Source organism: Carlito syrichta, unplaced genomic scaffold (assembly GCF_000164805.1).
Source record: "Carlito syrichta isolate Samal-C Ts95f unplaced genomic scaffold, Tarsius_syrichta-2.0.1 Scaffold314796, whole genome shotgun sequence".
Classification (NCBI taxonomy): Eukaryota; Metazoa; Chordata; class Mammalia; order Primates; family Tarsiidae; genus Carlito; species Carlito syrichta.
Genome location: NW_007258892.1, coordinates 984,315 through 1,008,154, shown reverse-complemented (window position 1 = coordinate 1,008,154; position 23,840 = coordinate 984,315). Strand labels below are relative to the sequence as shown.

General features: G+C 43.5%; 1 pseudogene; it reads right to left on the bottom strand.

Annotated features, from left to right (window-relative positions):
• Positions 1 to 17,182: 17,182 nt before the first annotated feature.
• Positions 17,183 to 22,883, bottom strand: LOC110594355 (annotated as a pseudogene).
• Between the last annotated feature and the right edge of the window lie 957 nt (positions 22,884 to 23,840).

Below are 23,840 nucleotides of genomic sequence, written 5' to 3'. Positions count from 1 at the left end.
GAGACTCAGCGTGTGGCAAATCCAGCTGCTCCCCTCTCTCACTCCCCCTGAGGGTCCCTTGGGGTATGTCATATTTCTCTCTGACATTCTTAGAATATCTTAAGATTTATTCTTGAAGCGTGAACTTTTTAACTCTTTTCCTGTGGAAGAATTTCTTCTTCCTTAGCTGTAGGCCTGCATGAAAACTCACAGAACTTATGTGAACAGATCAAGTGGGACACTCTTTGCTGCTTAGTCTCCTGGCCCCCCAGCAAGCCTGAAATATTGGAATCTAATCCTTTATTAGCTTGTTCTGGAGACCATCAAGACTGGAAGGAACCTCATTTTTCAGAAAGGTGACTTGGCCAAAGGTACAGACAGAAATAGAAGGTCAGGTTTTGCTACTGTGAGTACTAGACTCTTTACTCTGTAACTTCATACATCCGTGGTGCCTGACTTAGTATAGTTTGCTAAAATAAATGAGGAAATGGGTGTTGTTGTTGTTGTTGTTGTTTTTAGTTTGGTCTATGCCACTCATATTTTCACATAATTCTTTCTTAATTCTATTATTGGGGTAGAAAAGCTAAACTGGATGCCCAATAAGAAAGTAAAGCTTCACAAGAAGAAAATTCTCTGGAGGCAGAACTGCTATACAGTGCCAAAAGTTCATGAATTTTTTTCTGTGATGTTCCTATTAACCATGCGAGAGTGACATTATTGTCTCTGCCTTATATCTAAGCCAACTGAGGCTCAGAGAAGGGAATTAACTTGCTTAAGTTCTCATAGCTTATGACAGGGCTGGGATTCAAGTCTAGATTACTTGACTATAAAATTTGAGATCTTTTCACAGTTCTACAGTGTGTCCAGGAATAATATGGGTCTTGTAAAAGGTTGAATTTCTCCAGAAATTAAAGGACTCCTTGCTCAGCACCTAAGAAGTGGCTTGTATTTTCTCTGTGGGCAAGAAGTGGGGTCAGTGACAGCAGCTGTTACACCCCATTCCATTCCCATTCCACACCCCTCTGACATCATGGGTGTGCAGCCCATTTCTTGAAGGCCCCACCTATAGAGGCTCCACCGAGTGGCCCAACACATGGAAGCGAGCCCATCCTCCAGGCCAGGGGAGTCCGTTCCTGATCCCAAGACAGAGAATGAAGCCAAAGGCTGCATGAATTTCAGGCCAGACACCAGAGCTCAGGACCCAGAGGTAAGGTATTGGAGGCATCCAAGAAATTTCAGCAGTTCCATCTCAGTGACTTAAGGTCACAGTTCTGTGGAATATTCTCTGAGTGACTCTCTGTAGCATTTAGAATAAAATTTAAACTCCAAGCCTGGCACATGGGTCCTTCATGTTCTAGTTGTCTTAGTGCTTGTCTGTTCTTCCCACTTGTACATATTCTTCAACTACACTGAACTTCTACACGTTTTTCATGCCCCTGGCTCTTTTCACAAGCTGATCTTTCTACCAGGAAGGATTTTATTTATCTTTTTTGTCTTATTACCTCTTTTTCTGATGTCTGGGTCACTCCAACCCATATTTCAAAACTCAGCTTCTTGGATGGCACACCTCTTCTGGGAAGTCTTCTGAAAGCCCAAGTCTGAGTAAGGTGCCTGGCTTAACAACACAATTACCCTCCACTACACGTCTCTATCTACTTGTCTTCCACCTTCCGGAGGCTGTGAGTGACCCTAGAGCAGCGACTGCATCTTTGTCCCTGTTGACAATGCCCAGGAAAGACTGGTCTTAGTTATGAACAAAATATCTGGATGAGCTTGTGGGTACATCTTATCATCAGAGTGAAGATTATTTTATATCTGATCCTACGTAGAGATGGTATGAAACATTCATTTTTAAAAATTTTACCCCACTACCTCCACCTCTGAAACTAATTCCCATAGACATTTGAGTATTTTCTTCTTCCTTTGTATCTCACCTCCTTTTTCTAGATATACTTCTCACCCTTACTTCCTCCTCCCCCGCCTGGAATCTCAGTTTTAACCTGAGGGGACAGCTATAAAACTTTAGAGTTTTCCTTCTTGGGAGCATCAACAAGCCATATCAGCACTTGTCTTTCTGAGACTGACCAACTTTCTTAGCCAACCTTCCATGCATTTTTGTGCCAATATGACTTGTGTGTCTTTATTCTGTATTACTAATACTCACTTCTCTCAAAAAAAAGTGAAAAGATAAAGAAGAGAGTGAGGGGGAATTAAAATGCTGTCTTAGTCTGCTCAGGCTGCTGTAACGAAATGCCACAGACTGAGTGGCTTTGAAACCACAGACATTTATTTCTCACAGTTCTGGAGGATGAAAAGTCCAAGATCAAGTCATCAGCAGATTTGGTATCATGGGAGAGAAATCTTCTGTCTTGTAACTGCTGACTTCTCGCTGTGTTTTCACATGGTAGAAGGGGCAAGGGTTTCTCATAGGGTCTCTTTTTTAATTTTTGATTTGGAGTCTCACTCTGTCACCCAGGCTGGAGTGCAGTGGCACACTCACGGCTACCCCAGTGTCGACTTGCTGGGCTCCGGGGATCCTTCCACCTCAGCATTCTAAGTAGCCGGAACTACAGGTGTACACTACCATGCCTGGTTAATTTGTGGATTTATTGTAGATTTGAGTGTTTGCCAAGTTACCCAGGCTGGTCTCGAACCCATGGGCTCAGGCAATCCACTCACCTCAGCCTCCCAAAGTGCTGGGATTATAGACTGAGCCACTGAGCCCAGACTCAGGCCTCTTTTATGAGGACACAAATCTTAAATCTTATTGATAAGTGTTCCACTCTCATAGCCCAATCATCCTCCAAAGGCCTCACTTTCAAGTGCCATCACCTTGGTGATTAAGATTCAACGTATGAGTTTAGGGGAGGAGACACAAACAATCAGATCATAGCAAATGTTTTCTTTCATGTAAATACTCAGTGTAAAAAAGAATGAATGGGTGGCTGGATTGACGAACAAATGAAGGGTAGGATCTGTAGGGTAATCATTGAATGACAGGCTCTTAGTCTGGCCCTGATCCCTGGTACCACAGCCTTGATCATGCTTCTGCTTACTCCTGAGACGCAGTCACCATCTTAAACCCCAGGAATCTGATCTCAAATATTAACTGGAATTCCACTATTTGCAGAAAGTCCTCCTTGATGCTGATCACTGATCCAGACTTCCTAATATCTCCTACACTCTGGGTTCTGAATCCCTAGGCTTATCCACTTGTCAGTGCCATCCCCTCCTGGTCAAGAAATTTACAAGCTGTCATAAATTCATCAGCAAATAATGGTTAAATATCAATGAAGTGCCAGGCCCTGTTATATACTTTTTTCCCTGAACTATAACCTGCTGTAGCCATAGTCACATGGCTCCAACCACCATACTGAACTTTCCTCTAGAATTTTTTCTTATTTTTTTTTAAATTGAATTTCATTTTATTATAGAGGTGTGGAGAACAAGTAAGGATTAACTACACAAGTAGGCTGTGTGAAGGTGAAGTTTAGGCCTCCAACTTGCCCTTGTTCCCCCCTGTTTAGGACCAGGTGTCCTTTGTGTTGTTACACGCTCCACTCCTTCCCTTTCTCTCCTAGCAGAGTCCAGTGACTGCCTTGTGCTAATGTGATTAATATTCAGGTCCCACTTATGAGTGAGAACATGCAGTATTCAGTTCTTTGTTTTTGTGTTAGATCACTAAGTATGATGGTCTCCAACTCCGTCCAATTTTCTGCAGAGTCCATGATTTTGTTATTCTTTATGGCTGTGTCATAAAAACACGGAGCTTCCCTCTAGAATTTTTGGAAACTGGCTTCTTCCCTATCTTCCCAGATTGTTGCATTTTTTCAGGCATGCCCCACATGAAGTTTGAGTTATACAGGACAAAAATCCCTAAGGGAGCACTTTGGAGGCCCTGATGGAAGTGAGTTTAATGAAGAGGGGGCAGTGATGGGGAAGACAAAGCTTTTATCTTGCCAAGATTATGATGACAAGAGAAAGCATCAGAGGCCAAGAGGCCAGGAAGTTAGAGAAGTGTTGGGCAGTTATTCTTCCCATTTGCTTCTTGTCTTTTTTTTAAACTCTCTCCATTCAGATTCCTACTTATTTCCTGATTTTACCTCTCAGCTTTGACTGCCCTCTGCACACCCCTTCAGAATTCAGCATCATCTCTTCCTAGGAGTGCTCCCTATATCCCCCTTTGTGAGTTATGTGCCCACCCATTGTGGTAGACATGGAGATCCCAGTGGGCTTTTCTAGCTGCCAGGAGTGTGGTCAGCCAGCAGCCTCCAGCTATTGACTCCTCCAGGGTCAGCCTGAGCTGCAGAATAATGCTTTGTCTGAAACCATGCACCTATACTCATTGGTGCTGAGCAAGGCAGGGGAATAAAGCCCTTCCATCTTAGCCTGATGGAAGACAGCACTATTGGGAAGTTAGCACCAGAGCCCCTTGCTGGTTTGTGTAATTCTCGGTCAAGCCTTTATTGAGGTTCAATTCCTCCCTCTGCCAAATCCTGCTCTATTCTTTCCTTGCAAAGGTGCTCATCACTTCTAAATCCCTGTACTCCCAGGCCGGGTGCTGTGGCTCATGCCTGTAATCCTCATACTTTGGGAGACCAAGGTGAGAAGATTGCCTGAGCCCAGGGGTTTGAGACCAGCCTGGACAACATGGTCTCTACAATAAATAAAAAAATTAGCCAACATGGTGGCACTCACCTGTAGTTCCAGTTACTCGGAAGGCTGAGGTGGAAGAATCTACTGAGCCCAGCAGGTTGAGGCTGCAGTGGCCATGAGCATGCCACTGCACTCCAACCTGGGTGACAGAGTGAGAATCCAACTAAAAAAAAATCCCTGTACCCAGATCCCTCTCAGTGTCTGCTTGTGAGATTCCAACTGTGACATGTATCACAGATAGTATCTTAGAAAAAAAATGAGAGCTTTGGAGTGATATAAACTGGAGTTTGAATCTAGTCTCTGTTTACTATTTGTATGACATTGAGCAAGTTGGTCAACTTTTCTAAGCCTCAGTTTATTCATCTGTAAGATGGAGATGATATCACATCATAGGACAGCTATGATGACTACATGATCAATAGATCCAAAGGGCATTCAATACACATCAACTATTCTTAGTCCCTTTTTTTTTATTTATCACAGTGCTGAATACATTCTATGGTAGTTATAAATTCAACTGTTTGTTTCTGTTCCTTGAAGACAAGAATGGTTTCTTATTCATTACTGTGTCTTTTGCCCCAGCACAGATCCAATAGGTAGTCTGCTTTCAGTTAGTGTCAGTTCAATAATAAATTAGTATCTCCATTTTACAGATGAAGGGCTGAGCTCAGAGGACACACTAGCAGTACATAGCAGAGCCAATTCTGTCTTCTTCAAAGCAAATGATCTTCTATCATAGCCTTTCGAAGCTGCAGATAAAAATGGGGATTATAGGCATGAGCCAGGCATGGTGGCTCATACCTATAATCCCAGCACTTTGGGAGGCCAAGGTGAGAGAATTGCCTGAGCCCATGAGTTTGAGACCAGCCTGGGCAACTTGGCGAGACCTCATTTCTACAATAAATTTTTTTAAAAATTAGCTGGGCGTGGTGGTGCAGGCCTGTAGTTCCAGTTACTTGGAAGACTGAGGTAGAAGGACCACTTGAGCCCAGCAGGTCAAGGTTGTGGTGGCTGTGAGCATGCTACTGCACTCCAACCTGGGTGACAGAGTGAGACTCTGACTCAAAAAAAAAATGGGATCTGGTAATGCTAAAGAATTTGAATTTTATCCTGAGAGCAATAAGAAATCATGGCAGGTTTTTAATTGGGGAAATGTCAAAGTCATGATTGCTTTTCAAGGAGGATACAAAGGGTACAGGGTGGACAGAGAGAGACCGGGTCTGAGGGAATGGAGAATGTACCAGTTGTCTATTGCTGTGTAATAACTCACCCCAAACTTAGTAGACTGAAACAACATTATTTCTGCAGCCATGGCTTATCCATGTGTGACTTAGCTAGTTCTCCCATTTCAGAGTTTGTCATGAGGCTCCGTTGCAATCAAGAATTGGCTGGTGGTGCAGCCATATCAAGGCTCAACTCAGAGAGCAGTGCCTTCCAAGCTCACTTACATGGCTAGTGGGATTTGGTTTCTTGCTGACTATTGGCTAAAGGCTGTTTTAAGTTTGTTTTCATGTGGTCATGTTCTCTCATGTGTCCTGAGGGCAGCTCATGATATAGCATCTTCCTTGGAGAGAACAAGTAAGAAGAACCAGAGACAGAGCATGTGCTAGCAAGATGAAAGTCATACTCTCTTGTAACCTAATGTTAGAAGTCACATCCCGTCACTTTGACCCTATTTTGACCCTTGGAAGTAAGTCTTTTGGCCCAGCCCACAATCAAAGGAAAGGACTTATACAAGGGCTTCCTTGGAGAGAACAAGTAAGAAGAACTAGAGACAGAGCATGTGCTAGCATGATGAAAGTCATACTCCCTTGCAACCTAATGTTAGAAATCACATCCCATCATTTTGGCCCTATTCTGACCCTTGGAAGCATGCCTTTTGGCCCATCCCACCATCAAGTGAAAGGACTTATACAAGGGCATAAATATTGGGGGGTATTAAGGGTTGAATTGTGTCTCCCATTCCCTAAATTCATGTATTGAAGTCCTAAACCTCAGCAGTTCATAATGTGACCTTATTTGGAGATAGTCTTTATGGAGGCAATCAAGTTGAAATGAGGTCACTACAGTGGTCCTTAGTCCAATATGGACTGGTGTCCTTACCAAAAGGGAAAATTTGTAAACATACATGCATACAAGGAGAACACTCCATACATGTAAGCATGAACATCTACAAACCAGGGGAACAGTCCTGGAACAGATGTTCCCTTACAGACCTTGGTAGGCTGACAACTTGATTTTGGATTTCTAGCCTCCAGACTATGAGACAATAAGTTCCTGTTGTTTGAACCACTTAGTTTGTGTGGTACTTTGCGATGGCAGCCCTAGCAAATGGTGACTGAGAACCATTTCAGAAGCTGTTGGGAATGATTAACTTTATGTGAAAACTTGAATGGGTCAAGAAATGCCCACATATAGATGATTTAACATTATTTCCAGGTATTTCTGTGAGGGTGTTTCTGGAAGAGATTAATGTTTGAATTGTTGGGTTGAGTAAAGCAAGTGTCCCTCCCCAGTGTGGGTGAGCATTATTTAGTCCATTGAGAACCCGAATAGAACAAAAAAGTGGAGGAATCTTGGATTTGCTCTTTGTCTGACTGCTTGAGCTGCAACATTGATCTTTTCCTGCCCTATACGCTCCTGGTTTTTAGGTCTTCTGAACTAGACTGAAATCTACACCATTGACTCTGTCACTGTTGGGCCTTCAAACTCTGCCACTGGTTTTCCTGAGTCTCCAGCTTGCAGACGGCAGACCATGAGACTGCTCAAGCTTCATAACTGTGTGAGCCAATACCTTACAATACATCTCTGTTTGTGTGTGTATCACATGTAATATATAATATATGTGTATATATGTTTATATCTGTATATGTATGTGTCCCGCTAGTCCCGTTTCTCTAGAGAACCATGACCCATTCCCTGCCTATCACCGAGACTTAATGTCTAGCAGGAACAGTTTGATGCTGAGGAAGGAGATGATATGGGAAACGAATACATGGGAAAGGCAGGATTGGTTGATGAGTAGAGAGGGAAAGGGGAAGAAAGATATCTGCTGTGCCCACCCTTATCTGTATATGGTCTAGGTGATGGTAGTGAGAACTGAAGAATAAGAGTTAATTAAGCACCAACTTGAGTGAAATTCAAGTTGTTAAAGTTAAGGACTGCCTGTAGCTCTGATCACAATAGGAGAATGTGGCTACTGTTCCCCATGGCAGGGTGGCCTGGCCTCTCAAATCCCGGAGTGTCTTAAGACAGGTGAGAATGTTTACACTCAGCACCATGTGTTTATTAAACTTCTATTCTTCTTGGCACTGGGAAAACAAAGCACATGATCTTCCTCACCCACAGATCTAGTGAGGACCCTTCAACAACATTCAATTACCTACTGAGTAAAGTACGGGATCCCTAACACAGGACACACATGACCTGGCTCTCCCTCCACAACCTGGCTTCAGTCTACCCCTCGCTCATGGCTTCTCCTTGTTCTCTTCCACCTCACCTGGCCCCCTCTGTCCCATCCTTATTGTGTTTACATTTCTGCCATATTGAACGACATACTTCCTACATAAGAAGTTTCTTCATAAGAAGGACTATTTCAGGGTCATGACTGCTACTTCTGCCTAGATCTTTCTTTCTTTTCTTTTCCGTTTTCTTTTTAGTGATGGGGTCTCACTATGTTGCCCTGCCTGGTCTCCAACTTCTGGCCTCAAGAAATCCTCCTACCTTAGCCTCTCAACGTGCTGGGATTCCAGGTGTGAGTCATCGTGCCTGGCTAGATCTTTCTTTCTTCTTCAATTTTAAGAATCTGTTAAGCCCAATTCTACATTCCCTTCACCACTAAGCTGAAATGAAATCCTCCTCTGTGAAGCCTGTCTTTCTTCTCTAGGCAGATTCCTTTCCTATACTCTTTATTTTGTGTTACAGAAATATGTCTTCATCTTTTTCCATTAGAGAGTAAGCCCTTTGAAGATGATATTATTGTCATTTCCTCTTTGTAGCCCCAGTGCCCAGTACTTGGCTTAGAGTAGAGCTTAGTCAATATCAGTTGAATGAAATGAATGGCTAAAGAAATAAATGGGTGAAAAGAATACAATTCTTACACCCAGGAGAGGCAGGTATGTAAACAAAGCAATGTGCCAAGTACTTTAATAGCTCAATTCTAAACAAGCATAGAGGGAAGGACACGTATAATTTGCCTAGGAAAAGTGGAGAAACACCAAGGAGAGTGTCCTGGGGAAAGGGCCATTTACCTTGAATCTTAAAGGAAGAGCATGGCTTCATCATGTGGGCTGCGGAAATGCATTTCCAGCTGAGGGACTGGAGTGTGCACAGGCATAGGCATGAGAGAGCTCTCTGGTTATCAGAGAAAGACACGGACTGAAGCACAAAGGAGTTGGGTGAGCCATGAGCACAGACAGGTAGGAGGCACTCATAGGACCCTGGAAGCCCAAAATATTGTCTTAAGGAAGGTGATGACTCCAGTGCCAAGTCATTGAATACTGAGCACAGAGGAGCTTGATGTGGTTCAGAGTGAACATCACGCCATACTGTCCATTCCCTGAGAGGAACGTCTCATAAGTTTGCTTGCTTTTGGAAACCCAGACTTTAGGGTGGAGGCCGGCGTGGGTCCTGAGTAAATGACAGAGGAGCGCATGAGCAAAAATACACCTAACTCCCCTTGCTTCGTAAGCTTGAATTCTATGGCTGGCTCTGTGAAAGTTCCTATTTCTTGCTTTTTCTGTCCCTCAATGTCACTCGTCTGGTGAGGTCAGATACTCAGGACAAATGCGTCTAGTGGTTCTATGAGGGGGGGGAGGAGCCTGAGCTGGCCCAACAGCAGAGACCCAAGGGCCCAGCTGGAACGCGTGTGATATGACCGCATCTCCAGGCCTGGTATTAGACCCCTCTAATTTGGTTTTGAAAACATGTGGTTTTGTCCTTGTTCAAATATTGATTTTAGGTAACTTGAGCCTGGCAGAAAAGGCCTCTGCCGGGGCCAGCGGGGCTGTTTGTTGCCTTAATGACATTTCTGTGTGTTTGTATAACACGGGCTGGCGGTCGAGTCGTCGCTCCCAGGGAAGATTTACGGGACTTTACACTTTGGAAGATATTGAGGCAAACTGTTGATGAAGGCCCAGGGCATAAATCAGACCCACTCGGGCCAACAAAGGCGACTTTGGAACCTTTGCCAACTGCCTTCTCCCCTCCCGTATAGTGAGGGGTTTGGATTAGGTCAGCTGGTTTCAGGGAGTGTGCTCTACGACTTTGGAGGGAGGAGGAATGCTTTGGGGTGGATGGTGGGCAGGCAGTGAGTGTTCCATGGCCTTCCAGAACTTTATTGGTTTAATAATTGGGGGTTCAGATAAAAATAGAGTTTGAAAACCTCAAGAGCAGAAGACTTTGACATGCCTTTCGGACCTAAAACTCTAGTACTGAATTACCCTCGATCCTAAGAGGAAATAGCTCACTCAAACGAGGTTATCGAGAAAAGTTTAATAAAGGAACTGCTAACAAAAGTACACATGGATTTCTGGGAAACAGACAGAATGGTGGAATACCAAGGACTGGTAACAGAGGCCTCAGAGAGAGCCAGAGCTGGGCAGAGGCTTCAGCTGAGGGCTACCTGATGTGAGTCATGACCTTTGGAAGAACACAGCCACTGAGGACTTATGACCCCACAGGCGGGAGCCGGGCAATACATATCCTAACCTGCCTCAGATCTCCTGAAGATGCCTCCCACTGGCCAAGCCTGATTAGAAGCCAGAGGGTTGATGGGACGCCAAGGCTAGGCTCCTGGGCCCCACAGAGACTGAGGGTGGAGAGTGGATTTTCACCGGTGATTGGAAAGTACTTTGCAAACTGCAGCAAGGTCACAGAAGGTAGAAGGCTCTGTTTCTCCTTGACCTTCTGTCAATTGCCAACCTTCAGCATCTCACGTTTTCAGTTACCCTCTTTCTGCTTTAAATCAAATGGGAGTATAGCAAGTTCTTCAAATCTCTTCCAGTGCTGTAAAAAAGATTCCATGCTTGCATGAACAGGGAAATGCTCCTTAGTAGAGTTTCAAGGGAAACAGTAAAGGACATTGACTAAGAAGATGGTGCTTGAGGTCATACATAACTGAATTTTTTTTTCTGAGTCAGGATCTCACTCTTTCACCCAGACTGAGTGTAGTGGCATGATTATGACTCACCACAGTCTCAAGCTTCTGGGCTCAGGCAATCCTCCCGCCTCAGTCTCCTGAGTAACTGGGACTATGGGCATGTGCCACCACATTCAGCAAATTTTTTGATTTTTTTTTTGTAGAGACGAGGTCTTACTATGTTCCCTGGGCTGGTCTCAAACTCCTGAGCTCAAGCAATCCTTCTGCCTCAACCTCCCAAAGTATTGGAATTACAGGTGTGAACCACTGTGCTGGTCCATTATTAGGTCTGAAATTGATTCTACCTCTTAATAGGTGAGAAACTTTGGGCAAATTATATCACCTCTTAGAGTCTCAGTTTCTCACCTGTGAGACTGAGACAATCACATTACTTTATAGCCTTGGAGCAATGATAAAATGAGTTTAAGCATGTAGTACACTTAGGGTTAAGTGTGTGGCTAACAATCAATTGGTGGAAGTTATTATTTTTAGATGAGAGCACACTGGAAAACACAGCAACATTCACGTCTTCATTCTCTATTGATCTTTGTATGCATTTATAAAAAAATCTAACCCTCTGTCCTCAGGTTTTCTGGTCAAAATCTAGCAGTTTTGAGGGAGTTATCTTGGGTTAGTGCCGAAAGACATTTAATGATACCATCTACAACCCTTGAGCTGACCAGGGTACCTCACACTTCAATGTCTGCCTGTGGGAAAGTCATTTTACCTATCCAAGAACTCAGGTCCTTCAGCTCTTCCATTCTTCTTCTTCTTCTTCTTTTTTATTTTTTATTTAAGGTTTCACTCTGTCATCCAGGCTGGAGAGCAGTGGGATGATTACAGCTTACCACAGCCTTGAACTCTTGAGCTCAAGCAATCCTCCTGCTGCAGTCTCTCGAGTAGTTTGAGGGGACTACAGGCATGTGCTACCAAGCCCGGTTAATTTTGATTTTTTGTAGAGGTCTCACTATGTTCCCTAGGCTGGTCTCGAACTCCTTGGCTCATGCAATCCTCCCACATGGGCCTCCCAAAGTGCTCGGATTATAAAGTGAGCCACTGTACCCGGTCAGCTCTGCCATCCTTGGTCATCACAACAAACCATGTCATCCTCAGGGTATGCCAAAGTATTCTGGAGCCCCAGCTGAGATCAGCAAGCCCTACTTTCTCCCTTCTGAGGTTCAGTCAGAGCAGGCTAACTCCAGCTGTGCCCCTTGGCACATAAAATCCCAGTCCCTGTCAAAGCCAAAACAGAGTGAGTAGTGGACATGGGTGACCCAAGGCACCAGCTTCCTCCTCTTCCATCTACCACATGCCATTCCTTTGGGGCTAGGGGAGACAAATAACCGGTTCACATCTCAGCAGCTGGCCCTGGTCGTAAGTCTGCACGATTTACCTTGGCTCTCACTGGCACTCAGAATGAGGTCATTGAAGGAGGGAGACAGTGGAGAAGACCTCTGGAAGGGCAGCAGTAAAACACGCTGTCACGAGGCACAAGAGAAACCTTGAATCATGGGGTCCTTGGCAGCTGTCTTTGAGAGGTAAATAATTTTGAAAAGTACTCGCCTGGAAGATGAAATGTGTGCTTTTATGTGTACCATAGGCCATCTCTAGACTCTTCTCTCGTTCGGTTGTTTTTATTGAATCAATTTCCATAAAGCTCAGGAGTATAGTGTAGTAAAATGAACAAGATCTTGGATGGTGAGAAAAAAGACACAGGCAGGTCCTGTGGTGGGCTGAGTCATCCAGGCCGTGCCCACCTCCCCGGCATTCTCCTCCTCCTCATTCCCTGTGTGCCAGCCTTGTTGGACTTATCCCAGTTCCTCCACCCACCAAACTCTCAGACTCAAGATTGGCACTCTCTGGGTTCTTTTTCTGGAAAGTTCTTCCTTGTCATTCTTGCATTGGCTAATTTCTCCACACTCTTCAAATCTCAATTTATGTGTCACATCAGGGCCCTTCCCTCGGTCCTCATGTTATCCTTTTGTTTCTCCTGATGACTGAAATGCAATTGCATTTCATGAGCAGCCACTCGGGTCTGTGAGATTGAAACTAAAAATTTATAGGCGGTAGAACTGTAAGACAGAAGGATCCTGGATCCCTGAAGTTTCCAGAAAGCTGCTACCAGTTCTGAATTTCCCATTCCTGGATTTCTTTTTCATTAAAAAAAAATTGGGGGTAAAATTCACATAACTTCAGTGCATTTAGTATATTCACTATTCGCCATTACCTCTATCTAGTTTCAAGACACCTTCATCACCTCCAAAGGAAATACCACACCTATTAAGCAGTCACTCTCCATCACCCCCTTCCCTCAGTCCCTGGCAACCCCCAGTCTGCTTTCTGCCTGTGTGGATTTGCTTACTATGGACATTTTATACAACTGGAATAATACAACAGAGAACTATTTGTGCCTGTTTTTGTTTTTTGTTTACTTAGCATGTTTTTGAGGTTCATTCACATTGTATCATGTATCAGTACTTTGCTCTTTTTTATGGCTGGAAAAAATTCCATGGTATAAATATACCACCTTTTCTTCATCCATTCACTTGTGGTGTTTCTGCTTTTTGGCTATTGTGAATAGTGTTGTTGTGAACATTTGTGTACAAGTATCTCTAGATTTCCTTAGCACAGCACAGAAATATATTTATGGTTAACCTGCTTTTGTGTTTTCTGTCACCCACAGATGGTCATGTTTTTAGCTGATACAAGGGATCTAGTAATCATCATTTTTAAACTGGTATTTTTTCCCTTATCTATCCTGTCTGGAAATAAAGAGTACTAAGAAGCAGAAAGACCTCTGTTATCATTTTATCTCCACTACCATTTCCTGTGTTTCTTTCAGTCTCAGCAACCTTATTTATAAAATAAGGATAACCAGGCCCCTGAAGACAGAGGTCTAAGCCAGATAATCTCTTGAGATCTCTTATATTTGATTATTCAAAGTACGTTTTGAAAGGGCGAGGGGTTACAGGAAACAGTGTGAATCCCATTGAAATGTCATGTCACTTTCTCTAGAACACGTTCTCTAACTCAGCCTTCTCTTTTCTCCTTGAGCTGAACCTTTTGCTCTTTCTCCTCGCCCTGTTATGCCTCTAAAACTGCATATCTCATAGTCCATCTTAAATTCATTGTGTATATATCTGTTTTGTTGGTAGAACACACATCCTGGAAAATAAGTCCTTTAAATGCGGTCTGCTCTCTCAAACAAATCAAGCACATGAAAGACAAACACTGTAACAACATATATTCCAGGTGTTTCTTGTCATATAACTGCTTGTTATCTCAAAGGCTCTTCGATCCCTTAGGCCTTGATATCTAGATTTTGGTCTCTCTTCTTGTTCTCCTTGATGAAGATTTTTATCCTTTCAGTTGCCAGTCTTGTTCCTTCCCAACTCCATCTGATCACTTGAACCACAGCTGTGTTTTAGAGCCAGGACATATCATGGCTTAGGGCCCATGGAGCTCCGAATGTCTGGTCCAGTTCTGTCCTCGCTTTCCCACCTCCATAGGAAGGGAGTTCAGAAAGGTTCTTGGCCATAGGTGCTCAGAAAATATTCACTAAATGAAGTAATTTCTAACAAAAAGATCTCAGTTGATCAGAGTTTCTTCCTAAGGAATAAAATCTAGAGGCAAAACCCAGTCTTGGTCCTGATGGAATTGGGTTGAACATGGAGTGGAAAATAATTCATGGAATTCTTTAGCACAAGTCTGAAGACATATTTCTAGTCCGCCTATTTCTTCCTAAACTAACCGTCTTCCCCTCCCCTCCAAAATTAGTCGATTCTTGGTATATACAAAGGATGCATTAAATGAATTCAACTTGAAAACATCTCAAAGCTAATAATATTTAATGCATATATTTCACAAATGTTATTACATGTCAGGTGTTTTGCAAATTTCTTTATGCGGATTATCTCATTTATTCCTTGCAAAACCCTATGTGAGAGATACCATTATTCTCATTTTATATGTAAGAACACCAAGACCTCTTAGAGAGGCTGAGTAACCTGTTCAAATTCTCACAACTGGCCAGGTTTTCACTCGAGGGCTCTAAGTTTGGTCTATACACGTAGCCACTCTGCTACACTTAAAATGAAATGCAAATGTATGCAAATATGTTCATGCATCCATTCATGCGTTTATTAGCTTGTACAGAGGATCTCCGCCAGGGCAATTGTTTGTGATAAAGAGATAACTGAGATGGGGTTCACTGTAAGGTATGGTAATATGAAGAGTTTCAACATTATTGTTTCTGGCATGCCTCAATATTTTCTAACTTTCAGCTTCAATCACAAGGTACCTTTAGATGATAGGATTCTTCTGAGACTCTCCATCTCTTTAATAATCAAAAAGAAGCCTGGGTGCAGTGGCTCAAGTATGTAATTCCAGCACTTTGGGAGGATTGCCTGAGCCCGTGGGTTTGAGACCAGCCTGGGCAACATGGTGAAAATTAGCTGGGTGTGGTAGCGTGCACCTGTAATTTCAGCTAATTGGAGGGCTGAGGTGGAAGGATTGCTGGAGCCCAGCAGGTTGATGCTGGGGTGGTCATAAGTGTGCCACTTATGTGTCATCCAACCTGGGTGACAGAGTGAAACTCTCACTCAAAAAATATATAGAGAGAAACGAAGTTAATAAGTATAGTAGCCAGAGTAATGAGACAATAAGATTTGAGGTCCTAATCATCATAACTGTTAGCTTATTAGCAGAGACTTTATAGCCACGATTAAGTTAAGGGTCTTGAGATGAGGAGTTGATACTGGATTATCAAGGTGGGCCCTAAATACAATCACAAGTGTCTTTATAAGAGAGGCAGAGGGAAGAAGGGAAGGCAGCATGACCACAGAGGTAGATACTGGAGTGATGCAGCCACAAGCCAAAGAACGCTGGCAGCCACCAGCATGGCAGCCACCAGCTGGGAAAAGCCAGGGATCAATTCTCTTGTAGAGCCTCTAGAGAGGCAACCTGCTTTGGGACCAATAAGATGAATTTCTGGTCTCCAGAACTAAGAAGTAATACATTTCTGTTGTTTTAAGCCACCAAGTTTGCGATAATTTTTTATAGCAGCCAGAGGAAACTAACACACCAAGCTATTTTTCTCTGCTGCTTTGATGGCTCCTGAAATCGTTAGAACCCAGGACAGGTATGAAACACACAAAGGTGGAAATTGAGTTTCAGAAAACTTGACTAGCCCAGAGTAACATGGCAAACAGGAAGAGGAGATGAAATTAAAACCTAGTTCTGACTCTTAAGCTTTCCAAACCACTTTATAGTTTCTAACCACCTTAACATAATGCCTCTTTATTTTTATGGGAACCCAGAAATATTTGAGTTCCTTTTTTCTTCTTGTTTAATAGATAGATAATCTGATATCTTAGGCCATAATAGAATAAGTGAGGAGCTGGGATTGGAGGCCGGGCTGGGTCCTTGGAATTCCTGCCCCTAGACTCATACCCCCTTGCTTGGGATAGATTCAAATGCTGGGTGAGGAGGTCTTGTCATGAGCTTCCTGTCAGTCTGGCTGCAGGCCCTTCGGCTTATCAGCCTGACCTTTAGTTTTCCATGGCAAAACCCTCTGTAAAGGAAGCTGCCAACAGGCAGCCAAAACGCTGGCTCCATAAGACTATATTGTCCTTATTTAGAATTGCTTTCACTTAAACCAGTCCTGCGCTTGCAAAATATGTTTATTCTGGTTTCCTCTCCCTTCTGGCTGAGTGACCAGTGTGATCCCAGAGTGCAGCAGCTCCAGCTCTCAGACTGGGAGCAGGAGGGCAAGGCAAAGAGGAAAACAGGAGACTCAGAAAAAAGGACACAGGAGGGCATGATTTCCCTTCTTAAGCGGTGCTCCAGATGGATGGGCAACCTCTCTTTGGAGTGTTGTGTGACCCCTGGGGCGTATGTATTTGTGAGAACACACCCCTGCTGAGCCTGACCTCAGCTTAAAGAGCACAAAGAACTCAGGAGCAGAGCTTTGCTTTTTTAGAAATTCGGTTTTAGAGTAACGATAATAAAAAAGATGATCATTTTAATAATACAGCAACGTCTTTAGATTACTTACCACAGTGCTCAATCCCTTTTGCAGTTTATATCATTTAATTCTCAGGACAGTTTTGTTCAATAGGCACTTCTTATTAGCACTGCTTCATAGATCAGGAAACTGAGACTTAGAGAGGTCAAGGTCATATATAGCTAGTCAGGGACGGGAATTGAGATAGGAAGCCAGGACTGGGTGTATCTAGAGCATATTCTCTTATACAACATTCTTCTTTATGGACTCCTTGGTTTCACCTCCTCGAAGAGTGAGGTTCAGAGAGCTGAGCAAGTTGTCCAAGGTCAATGCCTAGCAGGGCCAGTTTTCGGGGATTATAGGATGGTATTCTTTCCAATAGGTAATCCAGTGTAGTCTGGGGTTTAAACAAGAAGCAGTCCAAGATTGCCCACTTGCTGTAATTTGAGAGGCTTGTTCTCTTCTCCTTTCATCTTTTCAAATTCCGTTTTAGAGATGTTATTGTCTTTGGGAGCAATACCCTTCTTCCATGGGCATTTCTGGGTATAAGCTGGCACTGAGGAGACAGAGAAAGCCCTGGGGTTGAGGGGGAGTATGCCTGTCACGTTCTCTGTAACAACTTTACATGGAGAGCTTTTATAAGACACTTCTACTGGAGATATCTCATGGAATCTTCTCATTCTTCTGGAGACTATCTTCATTTGACAGGTGAGTAAAGTCAAGTTCAGAGGCAATAAGTCATTTGTCCAAGGCAAACAGTTTGTAAAGGGGTAAAGCTGGCCCTTGCATCTGAGTCTTCTGACTGCCTGGGGACAGTGTGTAGATACAGTGTACACAAGACAGACTTCTTCCAGACCAAAGAATGTCTCACAGCCATCATTTTGCCTTTTTATCTTTTGGAATGGGAATGTGTTGAAAGTACTGACCTTGCTATGTAGAAAGGGGATGGGAAAAGAAAGACTCCCAAGTACATTTTATTGGTAGTAGGAGAGGTTTTCATAGCCTGGGAGGAAAGAAACCCCCCAAACCAATCAACAACAACAAAAATACTTCTCCTCTCTAGTCATCCTCTCACGGGACTTAGAGCACATTTCTCCAAATAACCTTTCTAAAACCTGTGCCATGCACAGATGGGAGCAGCCTCCTTCCCAGTGACCAGCCCCATATTGAGTTCAGAGGCAGATGTCAACATCTGTTTGAAGAGTGGGATCAGCAGTTCAAAGAGATGGTTGAGTGGATGGGTGGGGGCACAAGGGTGTGGTCCTTCCCTGTCCAGTGGATCTGGGAGGGGAGGCTGGTTTGGGGAATGGAATGGCCAGAGTCTGTCCATTGGATAGCTGGTTCTCTTTCCCTTCCCTCATGGTTTCTGTCTCACTCTTGTTCTAATTATCAACTGCTTATTATGTCCTTCCAGGGTTGTCACAGTTTTTGACCAGGTTCACAGTTGGCTTTACCAAAGGTGGTTGTGACATAAGTTTAATGAGGATGAACGGACTATACCCATAATCTTACAGGCTCCCTCTGATTTTTCTTTTTCTATATATTAAATGGTGAGGAATATGATCAGCATTCTCTCCCCAGAGTATGAAGGGAAGTCATACTCATTTTGCTAAAAATAAGCCTTGTTAGCCGGGCTTGGTGGCTCAGCCTGTAATCCCGCACCTTTGGGAGGCTGAGGTGAGTGGATTGCCTGAGCCCACGGGTTCGTGACCCACCTGGACAACTTGGCGGGACCTCATCTCTACAATAAATCAAAAATGAGCCAGGCATGGTAGAGTGTGCCTGTAGTTCCAGCTACTTGGAAGGCTGAGGCCGAAGGATCGCCGGAGCCCAGCAGGTCGAGGCTGCAGTGGCCAGGAGCGGCCACTGCACTCCAGTCTGGGAAGCAAAGTGAGACTCCAACTCAAAAAAAAAAAAAAAAAAAGCTTTGTTTTTTCTCATCTGTATAATAGTAAGGATAATCTTTGCCTTTCTATCTCATGTGTTATCGAAGATCAAAGAAACATGGAACTTAAAAAAACTCTAAAGTGCTAGACAAAGTGCTAGATTAGTGGGCAGATTATGATATTTGGAGATTTTCTCTCCCCTCATGAAAAATCTCCTAAATACTGATTTGTTTAGCAAATTGTTTCCACACAGGATCTGTGCCCTGCTTTCTAAAGCAGAGACGCGAAGAATGGGTGTGTGGGCAGTGGGGATGGGCATGACGGGTGTATCCCCAGTTGAATCAAAACTGATTTTCAGCCCTCAGAACTGCCATTTGCTAGTTGTGCAATTCAAATCAAACCACTCACTCCTTCTGAAGCTGAATTTCCCAATCTGTGAAGTAGAACTCAAAGCCCACCTCACAGGACTTTGGGGAAACTTAATAAAAAGTAAAAATGGCTGCCAAATACGGAGGCGCTGGTTTGTATCAGCTACTTGACATTAATGACCTCAGGACTCACAGTGTCCTGGTAACCTATGTTTAATTAGAACTTTTTTAGAGTTAAGGGAATTGAGGTGCAAAGAAATAAACCAACTTGCCCATAACCGGAAAGAATAGCTGGAATTCAAACACAAATTTATTCATTCCCAAATCTGGGAACTTTCCACTGCCTCGTTTTACCTTTTAGTAGTATTTGTGGAAATACTCTAAAAACAGCAAAGCAATGCAAATAACTATTTATTTCATGAGCAAACACTTACTGAGAATCCATTATGTGAGGCCCTGGGATGTAGTCTAGTGACAGAGGTCACAGGTTCAATCTTTCCCTCTTCTGGGCTCCAGTCTTTCCATCTTGTACAATAAGAGAGGATTCTCTTAGATCATCTTAACATCCCATTTTGGTCAGCCTTAACTTTCTAAAAATATATGTTAAAGACTTTTAAAAAAGTAATTAGTTAAATGAAAATGAGGGTGGAGTGAACTGATATTCATTGTCTGCCTATCCTATGCCATGTACTGTGGTTGATAGTATCCACAAATGATTGCCCCCCAATTTCTTCCCTCTCTATATATGCTACTACTCTTCACATCAAGAGGTGAAGTTCACTTAAATCTTCCCCTTGAATCTGAACTGGCTTTAGTGACTTACATTTGCCAAAATATGGCAGAAATGATGATCTGGAAGTGTCAAGGCAAGCTCGCAAGAAGCTTTGCAGCTCATCTTGGGTCTTTTCTGATAGTGACTCTGGAGATGTTCCCTCTTGGGACCCAGTCCCGGTACTGTGGGCAGTCCATGACAAATGGAAAGGCCATATTTAAGAGCTTCAGTTGGCAGGCCTTGCTGAGCTTCCAACTGACACCAACCGACAGTCATATGAGGGCACCACCTTGAACATGCAGCTCAGTTGAGCCTTCAGGTGATTTCAGCCCCAGCCCCTGTCTGACTGCAACTACCTGACAGACTTCGAGCAAGCTGCCTGGCCGAGCTCAGTCAACCCACAGAAATGAGAGAAGTAATCATTAGTCGTTTTAAGCTACTAAATATTGGGGTGGTTTGATAGGCAGTAGTAGATAACTGAAACACACATCATTTAATTGCCATAATTTAAATTCATTATTTAATTTTAGCTCATTTTATGGAAAGGACACCTGAAGCTCAGAGAGGTTAGATTGTCTAAAGTCACATAGAAGGTGGCAAAGTTATATATTCAGAAACAGAATTTATTTCATTCCAAATGCTGAATTTTTTAAACTTCATTCCCAAAGGATCCTCTCCCTTTCCATTTAGTCATTTATTAGCAAAGGCATGAAAATTTGGGGGAAATTATGAAAATGATAGCTCTAATTTTCCTTTATTGGGTATTAGTTACCAGATTTTAATGATATTTGATGATGACATGTAAAGCTAGGATGATTCTTCTTACATTGCAATGCTATTTTGGCCAAATTGCTGAGCCAAGTCTTATGAAATATCTACACACTGATCAAAGTGCAGGCTCCATTTGTCCCTCCCGCATATGGTTGTCCCTGTTTCTAGTTTTGCAGGTATCTCTGCCACCTGCCTTCTCTGTTGCACCTGTGTCTTGAACCCTGAGAAGCAGCTCTTTTATTCAATGTTCAGTCAGCAAATAACTGAGTGTTGATTCTGGGCAGGCACTCCACTTGGTACCACAGACTCAGAAACCTGAATCCAGACTGCAGACAAGTAAGTGAACAGGCACGACCCAGTCAGGATGGAGAAGGTGAGGCACTCGAGGTGTTTGTACACCTGTTCCTGATGACCTGTTGACACACATTCCTTCCCATTCTCCTCCACCACACTCAGCAGACATTGAGGGGTCTTAAGTCCTTGGACAGGCCATGCTTTTTCTCGCCCTTGCCTCTTCTCTGGGCCTTACCTTGCAAACCTCTGTGCAGTTTGATTACCTTTATCAGCAAACTTATCAAATTGCCCCATGATTGTCTGCTACTTTGTGTATCTCTCCCCTTAGACTGAGTTTCTTTCAAAGCAAGGATTGTCTTTTTACTCTTTGTTTTCCCTGTCTTTTATTTTTACGAGAGACCAAATGTATAACCAAATGTATAACCTGTAATGACCATCGATAAAAACAATAAAGTTAGGTTAATGAATACAAGTATTTTAGATCAGGTGCCACCCTCAAGCCTCCGATTTAGTTCTGTACTTTATTTTGGTTGTTCAGTTTGAAAAATCTGAAATGGCCAGGCTCAGTGGCTCAGCCTGTAATCCCAGCACTTTGGGAGACTGAGGCAAGTGAATTGCCTGAGCCCACGGGTTCGACACCCACCCGGGCAACTTGGCGAGACTTGGTCTCTACAGTAAATCAAAAATTAGCCGGGCATGGTAACGTGCACCTATAATTCCTGCTACTTGGAAAGCTGAGATAGAGGGATTGCCAGAGCCCAGCAGGTCGAGGCTGTGGTTGCCGGAAGCGTGCCACCGCACTCCAGTCTGGGCAACAGAGTGAGATTCCAACTCAAAAAAAAAAAAAAGAAAAGAAAAATCTGAATTGCCCAGATGAGCAGTTTCAAGACAGTTTTTAAACAGCAGATCTTGCAATCTCAGGAGAATGCAGTTCACAGAGAGGGCAGGCAAATGCTCATTCAGAAGGTTGCACAAAACAACTTAGTCTGGCAGCACGTGAAGTTATTGGATAACAATCATGCAGTCAAAGAAACAAAGTAAATTAGATCATGTTTTATGATGAAGAGGATAGAAAGAGGGTGATATTTCAGAGAGAAACTGGGAAACAGAGAGGAAAGGGAACTTTAGATAGGATGCTGGGGAAGTCTTCTTTGAAGGGGGGACATTTGAAGGGTTAAGTGAAGAGTACAAATAATCCAGGTATGCAGAGGGCTGGAGAAAGAACATTCTGGGCAAGGCAACAGCATGTGCAAAAGTCCCAGATTGGGACTTACTATGAACTTCCCCTTTAGAAACCAAACTAGAGACCCCAGAGAAACTTAAATGTCCTCAGTGGTCCTTCCAGATGCCATTTGAGCAAGACCTGGGAGGTACTGGGCTAGTTTTATTTATTTTATTTTCCTGTTCTATTTCTTATTTTTTAATTTTATTATAGAGATGTGGGGTACAAGTGAGGACTAACTACATAAGTAGGCTGCATGCCGGTGAAGTTTGGGCTTCTTTTTTTTAACATTACAAAACGGTCAGCATTTATTTACCTTCCTGCTGTAATTGTGCCAAGAAAAGTGCAAGGTATGTATCTGATATTAATTCTGGACCCAGCAAGAAAGAATTCAAGTTAAAATACTATTTTCCTAATTTTCTAACTGTAGACCAGTGCTCTTTATAATGGCATATAAATGATCTTTCGTTTGTAGGGTTAATACTGAGCCTCTGATACTCTGGACTGTTGAAGAGGATGAGTTCTAAGCCCCAAACTTTCAAGGCATTGCTTATCACCTGAATAGAGAAAAAAACCACTGTCATCCTCATTTCCAGAAGGCTGCTGTAGAAACACGCAATAGTCTTTGCTGGCTACGGCCCCCTCCACCATCCTCATCCACGCCTCCTCGTCCAGCTGGTGTGCGATAGAGGACAGCTCCATGGGGCTGAAGGACTCCCCCTACAGCAGGTTATTCAGGCAGTGCTGCACACACAGCGAGCCTTCTTGTTTCTCGTGGAAGATGAACTCCATGCTTGTCTGGAGCCAACAGCCCCACTCCAAGACGCCCCCTCTGGCCTCACCCCCAGCCCACTCCCTGGGCCCAAAGTTTGGGTTTCTACTCTCCCTGGTAGGGGACCAGGTATCCTGTGTGTTGAGGAGTGCTTCCCATCCTCCTCCTCCCCTCTATAGTTCATTCAGTATGATGGTCTCCAACTCCATCCAATTTGCTGCAAAGTACCTGGGTTAATTTTAAAGCTGAGGGATAGAACAGGAATGCGATGGTCACATGCAGCTGGTTACTGACAAGCCATAATGAGGTCCCAGCAACAATCCAACTTCAAGTCCAAGTGTCCTCACCATTGCAGTGAGGCACAACCCCACAGTGAGAAGGTAGGGTCGCTCCTAAAACCAAACCTTCTTCCATAAGAAACCAGGGACTCCGTGCCAGGGCAGGATTTATGACCTAGTTGTTGAGGACAGAAATAATTGGTCGCATTAGTGCCTGGCAACCCCAGTCTGGGATCCCCTCCGGAGAGGCGGCATGGATTGAAATAGCTGAGACAAGTTTACTTTTCCTGGCCCAGGTGCTCTCTTGCGGCCAAGACAGTTCTAATGAGCTCTGCATATTCAAAGCACAAGTAATTGATGGTCCAATTTAAAGTGTACAGAGGCCAAATTTCTTTCCAGGCTCTGAAGGAAAAACACCAGCTGAGGAAGAATGAAGAACTGACTGTTCTAAGTTACTCTCCTTCTATGGTCATTCAATCCCCAGGAAGATCAGGTCTACCCCATTGAGTGTCTGAAGAAAGGAGGCAATTCCCTGGAGAGGCAAAGTAAAAAGGAAAAGGCAGAATGAAAATCACAGCACTGGCATAGAGGTCCCAGCCTGCAAACTGGAGTGGAGATGGCCTCCACTCTGCATCACACAGAAGCTTGAGTTAAGGGCGTGGACTTCAGAGTCAGACAGACCTGGCTTGAAAACAAATT